Raw genomic sequence first — 13,626 nt, 5'->3', positions numbered from 1 at the left:
TTTAATAACATCACAACTTTAAAGTACATAAAATGAAGAGATAAACTAATTCTACAGGTAATAAGTTCATGATTGTTCATACTTAGAAAGATTCAAGCCAAGGCTTTGATCTTTAAGAAAGTAAACCTCAAGTTTACTAACATGAACACAAGTATGATTTTAAAACTTATGAACTTTAAATCTTTAAAACATTTAAGTGTAGAACCATAAACTAGAAAGTTTAGATTCTTGTTCTTGGTTCTTCATCAAAGAAAAGATGGAAGTAACCAAGATTACATGAAGATACAAGTTATAGAACTTGATCTTTAACAACAACAAACAACTACAAGTAATTAAACAACAACAAAGAACAAGTAATGATGATGATGATGTGTTTATGATTTGGTTTTTAAAGAAAAGAAAGAAGAAGAAATAGTTCATATTACTTACAATATTTGAGAGAAAAGAAATGAGAGAAAGTTGAGAGAAAAGTGGTGTTTGAATGTGTGTGTAAAAGTGAAGTGTAATACAAGTGAATAAGTAACACAATTTTTTTTTTAACTCCTCCCATCTACACTCTTGGCCGAAGGTTCTAGGCTCAAAGGGGAAGGTTCAAAAGTTAACTTTCCAACATGGGAGAATGGTGTATGCTTAGAATGGTATTAAAGTTAAATGGTATGGGAAAATGGTGTAAGTATACTTGTAACTAGATTCCTCATTCACTAATTAATCTAAGTTAAGCCTTAATGTAATACTTGCATAAAAGTGGGCTAACTAGTCCATTAAGAGAGTAGGGTGGGCTTCCAAGTCCATGTACATTAATAAAGGCCCAAGTCCAAGTAAGTAACAAATTAAATAAACAAAGCCCAAGTAATTTACTAGTAACATTAGTTAATTAAAAATGATCAATATTAATTAATCATGAATGTAAATAATATTTGAAAATATTATTCGTGTAAAGTACGTGTGTCACAAAGACAAATTGGGCCATGAAAAGTTAAATACGGTTACAAGTAACACGTATAAGAACACGTTTATTAAAACACAAGCATTAATAATAAATTATTAATAATTAAACGTTGGGAAATCCAGGGTCGTTACAGTTTTAGTATTTAAATTGGGTATATATGATATTATGTTATTTACTTGGGTAAATATGTGATTTTAAAGGTTGATAAGGGGGTATATGAATAATTGTGACATGTGGAAATTACACTTGGCTTAATATGCAATATTTAAGGAGCTAATGACATGTAAGCTAATTAAATCTCTCTTTTATATAGATATATATAGAAGTTGATAAAAAAAAATTATTTATATTTAAGAATTTAGGAATTCTGTTGCAAAAATTGGGTTTGTATTCTGATTTTCTAAAAGTTTGTAATTTGATATGTATATGTGCATATACAGTATTTATTTGTGGCATTTTAAATGATTTTTTAGAGATAAAACGTTGTAATTGAACAACAGTGATATTGACAAATAAGCAAAAAAACGAGTATAAATAAACACAATAATTTAACGTGAAAAACCTCCAATTAAATGGTAGTAAAAAATTACAGACAACGATCAACAATTCACTATATCAAACACGATTACAATGGAAATTTCGGCATTGTATAGGCTACACAAAAGTAGGGTACGAGATCAAGTATGATCACAATAAAATCGAACAAAAGAAAAACAAGAATACAGAGTATAGAACTCGTGTATGTATGTATTGAATTGTATGTATCTATGGCCCTCGGGATGTTTATACTAGTGTTTCTCTTTGTGTTTTGTTACAATTAAATCCTTAATTATGTAGGGGACTCAACAGTTATGACTCGGATACCAACTGTAACGACTCTTAAATCGGCCTTAAGAGATGCAAGAGTCGCGTGACCATCACAAACCGAGAGACAATTGCCCTTCACAAGTTAAAGCAGTGGACTAACCAGATATCTCTAGGTTTTAACTAAAAAGCACGGTAAGAGATATTAGTTAACCACAACTTTAAGCTTATAAGGAACTCAAACTTTTCATTTTACAACCGATCAAGGACGGGTTCTTACATGTGGAGTACGATGTTTAGTAGTGTTCTTTACAGTTTAATGTACTCGGAATGTGTTTTTGGGTCGCGAAGTTGTCAGGGTCAAAAAGGGTGTCAAAACAGTCAATTTTTGATTCAAGTTAGGAAGGCACCGCATTCCAGAAATGCGTCGCATCTATTTTGGTTAGAAAGAACTATTTTGTGAGAAATACGCTGATATCTATAGAATGATCCGCATTCGAGGAATGCTCCGGAGGGAACGAGCCGCATCAGGAATGCGCCATATGAGAATAATTCGCGTTCTTCATAATGCGAAGATATTTCAAAAAGTGAAACAACCCAACCCTTATTCCATACGATAAATTTTTTTCTTTAAAATAATACACATTTATGCGCCAATCAAATATGTAAACCATTCCACACATTTCGTTAAAACATACAACAAGTTTAGTGTTTACAATAGGCACGACGGCCATTAACAAATGTGATACAAGTTTGACCTAACCAAAAACGATAGTTTTAATCCAAACAACACATCGAGCATGGTTTGGGGCTAAACTACCCAAAACGCTTGGCCAACTTCCAAAAGCTCCAACAAAACATCATCAAAGGACACCTAGTGCCCAACAACCCCTTTCCCCTATCCGCACCTGCATCTAAAAAGATAAACAACGAGAGGGGTAAGCTAACGCTTAGTGAATGCAATAATTATACATGTTCATATATAACCTACTTACTTGTAATCACTTACCATACCGCATACAAGCTAGCAATTCGATAACTATGCAAACATCATGCATAAACTACTATCCACAATTCACAAGAAGCTAGCAACAACAATAGCATATAGTTCACAATTTAATATGCTAGATACGAATTCACACAACCATGGTTAACCAATCGTACAAGGGAACGGTACTTGTAAAAGACCGTCGGAGTTCATAACATCCATTAGTGTTACTTAAACACCGCGTAATCACCAATCCCCCGGGTGATGTCTTGAACACCACGACTAACTCACCCCCATGACAATGTGGCGTCTTGAACACCGCGACGATTCCACATGTCAATCAAAACAATGAGTGGTTCCTTAAACACTGCGACATCCACTCCCATGACAATGTGGTGTCTTAAACACCGCGACAATACCACATGTCAATCAAACAATGAGTAGTGTCTTGAACACCGCGACAATACTAATCGTTACTTAGAATGTGGTGTCTTGAACACCGCGACAATGCCACATTCATACTACATAAATAAATACATTATATACGTACACGCATAATTATTCCACTCACCTTAACACAAGGATGATGATTATGCACTTCCGAACTTCAAAGCAATGTACCTAATATATTAAGTACACTTTCAATACACAAACTAGTGGAACTAGACACATTACTTACATTTGAGCATTTAATGACCCAATTTGCATTAAATAACTCAACTACACCAAAACCGCCCTTAATTGGCCAAGACACATGTTAGATCACTAAAACTAGTGATTTAAAGTCTACTAACTTAAACCAACACAAACTTTGGGTAATTCATACCCATTTCACCCAAACTAGGTCAACATTACTCTTTCGACCCATTTTAAATACTTAAACTTACAAACTTGGTCAACTTAACCCAATTACAATTTTCCTTCAATTACAAGTGTATTAGTGACTAAAAACGCCATTTAACACTTTAAATCTCAAATCATAAGACCAAACCCTAGATTATAGCTATTTAGGGTTTCCTTTCATCAACATAATCCAAATCCACCCATATTACCCCCAAATGGGTCTTACAAGTTCCAAATGAACCAAACCCTAGCATAAACTAATTAAAACTCAAAAAATGGAGTTAAGACTTACCAACACTATCCACTTGTAGCTAAGAACAAGGAGAACAACTTTAATTCTTGCTCCAAAGATCAACTCTCAATTCTTCATTCACAAATCTCACTTGAATTTAAATGGGTTTTTATGTTTGAGAGTAAAATGGAGGAAGAAAATAGAAAAGAAATGAGGAAAATGGATAAGTGGTGGAGATTAAATGCTCCCATCAGCTCTATAAGTCAAATTACCAATTTGCCCTTAAAATTACTTAAAATGAGCTAAATCCGGAATCAGTTCCGCAGAACTGCCGCGGCGAGGCGCCATTTGTCGCGGCGCCTTTTGTCGCAGCGCGACACATAAAGGAAAAACTGACCCTCGTTAGCATGCTTCCTGACTTCGTTTTGCTTGAGATGTCACGGCGCGGCTGAGGTCATCGCGGCACGACAATACAAAGATATTTCGACCTGTTTAACAGGCCTCCTGACCTTGATTTCAGTTGAATACCGCGGCACGACCAGGACTTCCGCAGCGCGGCAAAGGCCTGTGCCTGATCGTTTCCTCGACAACAAAATTTAACGATTAAATATTTGGCTTGTACGCCCCGTCCTCGCTTCCTACATATGTCTAAACTTCACATTTACGTCTCACATGACTTAGCACCATAAAAACCCATGTATAAACTTCCACATGCATGCATTCTCAAGTATATATATATATATATATATATATATATTTGTATCTATACGTATACATATACATTCACACATAAACTAACGAGTTATAAACGTACTACGATTAAGTATGTACCTTTAAATATGTATGGGAAAAACGGGATGTTACAACTCTCCCCCACTTAGATTGGATCACGTCCTCGTGATCCGCACCAAATACTAGAAGTTGAGCACTTCTACCTTAAACATTTCCGTCTCCAATACGGAATCACACATGTAGTAATCACCCATCCAAGTTCTCACTTCGTACACTAACGCATCATGTTATAACGAGCAAAGGTAATCATCCCTCGAGACGAAAGAACCGCAACCGCTCGCTCCTACACCTAGTATTTAACTCGTACCATACATTCACAATAAATCCAAAGGTGGAATAATCTCCTGACGACCTCCGTCATCAAGCCTTCCCACCATAGAATACTCGGGAATCATCCCGACATCTTCCTAAAAATCTCCCGCAATGATCATCGAAAAGCTCGCCACTTAACTCGTCTCACTAAATACCTTCACAATTCATTCCCAAGTTCAACTTGGGACTTTTTCGAAGACCACCAAAGTCTTTCTTTCCTATATAAGTGACACCCGTTCGCTCATCACATCTACTAGTTAAGGACTTTTTCCGCATTCTCCGGTACTTAACTCCCCCATCTAGGGTTTTAACCCCCTACTTTCACCGTCAAGATGATAACGCCCCGCGGATTTCCGACATTCCACAACGTGCATTACATTTTTTCGGCGTTGGTCATACTCAATAGTCCTTCCAAGGACTCACTATAAGCTATTCGAACCTCGATCTTTCAAATCAGTTAAGTGTTAACGCCCGCTAAACACCACGATATATCACAGTTGTAACTTCGGGTTTCTCACCGGTACCCAAATCCAAAGTAATCATACCATCGGAGTCAAAAGTTACACTAGCAGGTATAAGGAGGCACCTGACGTTGTGTTATCTAACTCAAATTTAGAGTCTCCAAAGACTCGACCCTTACGGGGTCTACTCCCGACGTCACACGTCACCTAGCTACACGCGGTCACACAAATCTAACGAACCTTACGGCTCCACGCCCATGACTTCCTAGCGACCCCCATTAGTCACTACTCACCTAGGCCGCATAGCTAGCCTATTTATCTTTCAACTCAACATTAAGGAGGCGCTTGGAACACCAAGGCTTACACCTTTCCAACTTCGTCATAACCATTAACCCAGTCACCTTCATACGTAAGAATAGTTAACCGCCATGACTCTACCCGCACACGAACGTGGTTAACGGAAATGCCTCACGAACGGCATACCGCGTACCCCCCTCCCCCCCCCCCCCAAAATCATAAAAGTAAAGAGTGGCTATTAAGAGCGTACAACACTCGCCACACAGTCACAAAACCGCCATCGAAATCGAACCGCCAATTAACATGTGTATATACATCATAGTATGTTATTATCGTCAAGCGTACTACCTCACTCTGGTTACGGCCTAATTGGTTTTACCATAAGTTCAACACAACAATTGGGACTACGCCCTACTCGGTTTCATCACTATACGCTCGGTTAAGCTCTCGCGGCTACCCCAAATCAAAACACAACACTCTCGATAAGACGATTACACGTCACGTACTCTCACATGGTGATATAACACCCGGTGCATAATAACCCAATAACACGCGCACACAAGCAATTAGTTGTTAAACTCACATACGAGCAACAATACACACACAATCTACAAAGCCTACGGGTCTCACTCGAACGAGCTTAATGAAACAAAACCACAACCATCTCGTAAAAGAGAGACGAGGTTCACTTGTCTTGCATCTCATACCACACATATCACCAAACTTTGCTCCACCTTGAGCATACGAAGGAATTCGGATTATCCTTTGCCATTTAATCGAAACCCTATGTTCGATGTAACTGTAACACCATCGGAGTCGAATACCACGCTAGTAGGTATGAAAAAGACACCTAACGTTGGGTCCCATAGACTCCATTACCAACATCCGTCTAGACCGAACACCTTGTCTTAACGATTCCATCAACTTTCACACGAAAGCGAACACGCTCATCATCCGAAAACCAAAGCCCGTCTCCATGGCTTGGTAGATACATTTTCCCAATACTAAGGAATGCTTGGTTGCACCAAGTCTTACGCCCTGCAATCGTCAATCCAACTTCAACGTAGGGTAATTCAATTAGGAATGCTACCCATAACAATACCACATATTTACACTAATGCATTTGCACCCAAGTCGCATTCTCTTGAGTCAATGACTCAAGCGCTACTCTAGTGCACCGTCATTGTAATTACTAACCCCGCACTTATATGGGTACTATTGAAATATACGTTCACTCGAGACTAATTAGGTTTCGTAACGAGACTTAAGTCTCGACTTCATAACCGAATACATCGGCACACAACAATTTATAAGGCATATTTGCATCGAAGACGAAAGTACCTGAAGCAGTATCGCTGGACTTCTGTGCTTCAATACCCATCAAGTAGTCGCGCTCTAATCTCTTAACCTGATCAGCAAACGATTCGGAACACTCTGACCTTTTGTGTCCCTCCGCCTGGCATATAAAGCACCTGATCGTGCTCACGGGTACACCCGTACAATCCCGTGCCAAATGGCCTCACTGCAGACAATTATAACATGTAGGCACGAAACCTCGTAACGTCTTAGTCTGATTACTAGCCCGATCGGGACACTCAGACCTTTGGTGCCCTTCCTTCCGACAATAAAAACATACAGTTTTGCCCGACGAACATTCACAAGACTTATGTCCCCATTGCCCACAATTGTAGCACTTCAACCCACCAGAGCCCGACGCTCCCTTCCTCATGCTACTAGCTGCCTCAATTACACCTCTACTTTGATCAATAAACAATTCGGGACACACCGACCTTCGGTGCCCCTCTTTATGACAATGGTAGCACGTTTCGTTATCACTCCTCGGCAACGTGCACTCCCATATCTTGTGGCCCCTAACACCACAATTGAAACATTTAGATGTGCAACCTCCCTTACTCTTCTTTTTTCACATTCCCGACGCCTTCAGACGTACCTCTCTTCCTATTGCCCGGAGCACCATGTGGCTCTAGCCTTGCAAGTACTTCTTCTTCACCACTACCTTGAGGTTTGGAGAACCTCTTCTCAAACTCTTCCCTTACAACCTTAGTCACTTGGTCTCGGACCATCTAGGTTACTCGTCCTTCGATTGACTCCTTGACTACTTGACTAACTCCATTGGCGAAACCCGAGACGCATTGTTCAATCGCGGCTTCAACCATTACCGTTAACTCATTTCTCCTTTCATGAGTAGGCTCTTCCGTTCTGTACCCATCTTCCGTCTTCATTCTTAAGAAATGAAATAGATTAAATAACGAAACGAAAAGACATAACACGTATGTATATATATATATATACATATACACCACACTACCCCATCTTGCTCAACAATCGTCGTACATCGCTTGTTTGACACGACTTGCACCCGTAACAATGGTAGCTAGTCATTGCCACGCGAGCACGTCACATTAACTCGTTAGTACAACGTCTGTCTCACTTGATGATTTCAACTACAACACAAAACAAATAGCGCAATGTTAGTTCACATAAACCTATGCACTAACAATTCCCGAGCCGAGCCGAAGTCCTACAAGTCCCGCATAAAGTGCACACACAATAAAGTCTAAGTCTAGGCACCTATTTCAAGTCGCCTAAATCCCTTAGACCATGCTCTGATACCACTTAAAACAACCCAACCCGTATTCCATATGATAAAATTTTTTTCTTTAAAATAATACACATTTATGCGCCAATCAAATATGTAAACCATTCCACACGTTTCGTTAAAACATACAACAAGTTTAGTGTTTACAATAGGCACGACGACCATTAACAAATGTGATACAAGTTTGACCTAACCAAAAACGGTAGTTTTAATCCAAACAACACATCGAGCATGGTTTGGGGCTAAACTACCCAAAACGCTAGGCCAACTTCCAAAAGCTCCAACGAAACATCATCAAAGGACACCTAGTGCCCAACAACCCCTTTCCCCTTATCCGAACCTGCATCTAAAAAGATAAACAGCGAGAGGGGTAAGCTAACGCTTAGTGAATGCAATAATTATACATGTTCATATATAACCTACTTACTTGCAATCACTTACCATACCGCATACAAGCTAGCAATTCGATAACTATACAAACATCATGCATAAACTACTATCCACAATTCACAAGAAGCTAACAACAACAATAGCATATAGTTCACAATTTAATATGCTAGATACGAATTCACACAACCATGGTTAACCAATCGTACAAGGGAACGGTACTTGTAAAAGACCGTCAGAGTTCATAACATCCATTAGTGTTACTTAAACACCGCGTAATCACCAATCCCCCGGGTGATGTCTTGAACACCGCGACTAACTCACCCCCATGACAATGTGGCGTCTTGAACACCGCGACGATTCCACATGTCAATCAAAACAATGAGTGGTTCCTTAAACACTGCGGCATCCACTCCCATGACAATGTGGTGTCTTAAACACCGCGACAATACCACATGTCAATCAAACAATGAGTAGTGTCTTGAACACCGCGACAATACTAATCGTTACTTAGAATGTGGTGTCTTGAACACCGCGACAATGCCACATTCATACTACACAAATAAATACATTATATACGTACACGCATAATTATTCCACTCACCTTAACACAAGGATGATGATTATGCACTTCCGAACTTCAAAGCAATGTACCTAATACATTAAGTACACTTTCAATACAGAAACTAGTGGAACTAGACACATTACTTACATTTGAGCATTTAATGACCCAATTTGCATTAAATAACTCAACTACACCAAAACTGTAGTGACCCGAACTTTTCCATGTTTATATATATTAATTGAGATTGATATTTACATGATTAAATGTTTCCAAAATGTTAAGCAATCAAACTTGTTAAGACTTGATTAATTGAAATATGTTTCATATAGACAATTGACCACCCAAGTTGACCGGTGATTCACGAACGTTAAAACTTGTAAAAACTATATGATGGCATATATATGGATATATATATATATAGTTAACATGATACTATGATAAGTAAACATATCATTAAGTATATTAACAATGAACTACATATGTAAAAACAAGACTGCTAACTTAATGATTTTTAAACGAGACATATATGTAACGATTATCGTTGTAAAGACATTTAATGTATATATATCATATTAAGAGATATTCATACATGATAATATCATGATAATATAATAATTTAAAATCTCATTTGATATTATAAACATTGGGTTAACAACATTTAACAAGATCGTTAACCTAAAGGTTTCAAAACAACACTTACATGTAACGACTAACGATGACTTAACGACTCAGTTAAAATGTATATACATGTAGTGTTTTAATATGTATTTATACACTTTTGAAAGACTTAAATACACTTATAAAAATACTTCTACTTAACAAAAATGCTTACAATTACATCCTCATTCAGTTTCATCAATAATTCTACTCGTATGCACCCGTATTCGTACTCGTACAATACACAGCTTTTAGATGTATGTACTATTGGTATATACACTCCAATGATCAGCTCTTAGCAGCCCATGTGAGTCACCTAACACATGTGGGAACCATCATTTGGCAACTAGCATGAAATATCTCATAAAATTACAAAAATATGAGTAATCATTCATGACTTATTTACATGAAAACAAAATTACATATCCTTTATATCTAATCCATACACCAACGACCAAAAACACCTACAAACACTTTCATTCTTCAATTTTCTTCATCTAATTGATCTCTCTCAAGTTCTATCTTCAAATTCTAAGTGTTCTTCATATATTCTACAAGTTCTAGTTACATAAAATCAAGAATACTTTCAAGTTTGCTAGCTCACTTCCAATCTTGTAAGGTGATCATCCAACCTCAAGAAATCTTTGTTTCTTACAGTAGGTTATCATTCTAATACAAGGTAATAATCATATTCAAACTTTGGTTCAATTTCTATAACTATAACAATCTTATTTCAAGTGATGATCTTACTTGAACTTGTTTTCGTGTCATGATTCTGCTTCAAGAACTTCGAGCCATCCAAGGATCCGTTGAAGCTAGATCCATTTTTCAATTTTCCAGTAGGTTTATCCAAGGAACTTAAGGTAGTAATGATGTTCATAACATCATTCAATTCATACATATAAAGCTATCTTATTCGAAGGTTTAAACTTGTAATCACTAGAACATAGTTTAGTTAATTCTAAACTTGTTCGCAAACAAAAGTTAATCCTTCTAACTTGACTTTCAAAATCAACTAAACACATGTTCTATATCTATATGATATGCTAACTTAATGATTTAAAACCTGGAGACACGAAAAACATCGTAAAACCGGATTTACGCCGTCGTAGTAACACCGCGGGCTGTTTTGGGTTAGTTAATTAAAAACTATGATAAACTTTGATTTAAAAGTTGTTATTCTGAGAAAATGATTTTTGTTATGAACATGAAACTATATCCAAAAATTATGGTTAAACTCAAAGTGGAAGTATGTTTTCTAAAATGGTCATCTAGACGTCGTTCTTTCGACTGAAATGACTACCTTTACAAAAACGACTTGTAACTTATTTCTCTGACTATAAACCTATACTTTTTCTGTTTAGATTCATAAAATAGAGTTCAATATGAAACCATAGCAATTTGATTCACTCAAAACGGATTTAAAATGAAGAAGTTATGGGTAAAACAAGATTGGATAATTTTTCTCATTTTAGCTACGTGAAAATTGGTAACAAATCTATTCCAACCATAACTTAATCAACTTGTATTGTATATTATGTAATCTTGAGATACCATAGACACGTATACAATGTTTCGACCTATCATGTCGACACATCTATATATATTTCGGAACAACCATAGACACTCTATATGTGAATGTTGGAGTTAGCTATACAGGGTTGAGGTTGATTCCAAAATATATATAGTTTGAGTTGTGATCAATACTGAGATACGTATACACTGGGTCGTGGATTGATTCAAGATAATATTTATCGATTTATTTCTGTACATCTAACTGTGGACAACTAGTTGTAGGTTACTAACGAGGACAGCTGACTTAATAAACTTAAAACATCAAAATATATTAAAAGTGTTGTAAATATATTTTGAACATACTTTGATATATATGTATATATTGTTATAGGTTCGTGAATCAACCAGTGGCCAAGTCTTACTTCCCGACGAAGTAAAAATCTGTGAAAGTGAGTTATAGTCCCACTTTTATAATCTAATATTTTTGGGATGAGAATACATGCAGGTTTTATAAATGATTTACAAAATAGACACAAGTACGTGAAACTACATTCTATGGTTGAATTATCGAAATCGAATATGCCCCTTTTTATTAAGTCTGGTAATCTAAGAATTAGGGAACAGACACCCTAATTGACGCGAATCCTAAAGATAGATCTATTGGGCCTAACAAACCCCATCCAAAGTACCGGATGCTTTAGTACTTCGAAATTTATATCATATCCGAAGGGTGTCCCGGAATGATGGGGATATTCTTATATATGCATCTTGTTAATGTCGGTTACCAGGTGTTCACCATATGAATGATTTTTATCTCTATGTATGGGATGTGTATTGAAATATGAAATCTTGTGGTCTATTATTATGATTTGATATATATAGGTTAAACCTATAACTCACCAACATTTTTGTTGACGTTTTAAGCATGTTTATTCTCAGGTGATTATTAAGAGCTTCCGCTGTCGCATACTTAAATAAGGACGAGATTTGGAGTCCATGCTTGTATGATATTGTGTAAAAACTGCATTCAAGAAACTTATTTTGTTGTAACATATTTGTATTGTAAACCATTATGTAATGGTCGTGTGTAAACAGGATATTTTAGATTATCATTATTTGATAATCTACGTAAAGCTTTTTAAACCTTTATTGATGAAATAAAGGTTATGGTTTGTTTTAAAATGAATGCAGTCTTTGAAAAACGTCTCATATAGAGGTCAAAACCTCGCAACAAAATCAATTAATATGGAACGTTTTTAATCAATAAGAACGGGACATTTCAGTTGGTATCCGAGCGTTGGTCTTAGAGAACCAGAATTTTGCATTAGTGTGTCTTATCGAGTTTGTTAGGATGCATTAGTGAGTCTGGACTTCGACCGTGTTTACTTGAAAAATGATTGCTTAACAAATTTTGTTGGAAACTATATATTTTTAACATGTGAATATTATGTGATATATTAATCTCTTAACGCGTTTGATATTATGTGATAGATGTCTACCTCTAGAACAAGTCCCATTGACTCACCTAATAATAATGAAGAGTCAAATGTAAATTGGAATGATTCGTGGACTGATTCACAAGTTCCCGAAGAGGAACCGGAAGAAGAGTCGGAACCAGAAGAAGAATCGGAACCGGAAGAAGAATCGGAACCGGATGAAGAAATAGAACCGGTGGGGGAAATAATAAAACGGTTAAGTAAAAGAAAATCCTCAACCAACCGACCAAGGTTAATTATGGTCAATGGTGTTTCCGCCAAGGAAGCAAAATATTGGGAGGATTACCAATTCTCCGATGAATCGGATTCCGACGAGAATTCCGATGATGTTATAGAAATTAGCCCAACTGAATTTAAAAAGGCAAAAGAAAATAATAAGGGAAAGGGCATAAAAATAGAGAAATCTAATTCCAACCCCGATGAACTTTATATGTATCGTCAACCCCCGAAGTCCTTAAGTTGTAACAATGACCCGGGAACCTCTAAACCACCAGGTTTTTCTAAACCAATGTGGAAAATTACGGCTCGTATTAGGGGAACATCATATATCCCTAGAAACTTGGCAAAACGAACCAAAACCGAAGAAGAAGAAACAAGCGAGTCGGAATAAGATAGTTGTATTCGTGTGGTGTAATATATGTAATATAGTGTGCTTATGCTTTATGATATATGTAAAAATTGCTTGTATTAAATAAGTATTTTTTTTAT

The sequence above is a fragment of the Rutidosis leptorrhynchoides genome, chromosome 4 (genome assembly GCF_046630445.1).
Source record: "Rutidosis leptorrhynchoides isolate AG116_Rl617_1_P2 chromosome 4, CSIRO_AGI_Rlap_v1, whole genome shotgun sequence".
Classification (NCBI taxonomy): Eukaryota; Viridiplantae; Streptophyta; class Magnoliopsida; order Asterales; family Asteraceae; genus Rutidosis; species Rutidosis leptorrhynchoides.
This window is presented reverse-complemented; position numbering follows the sequence as displayed.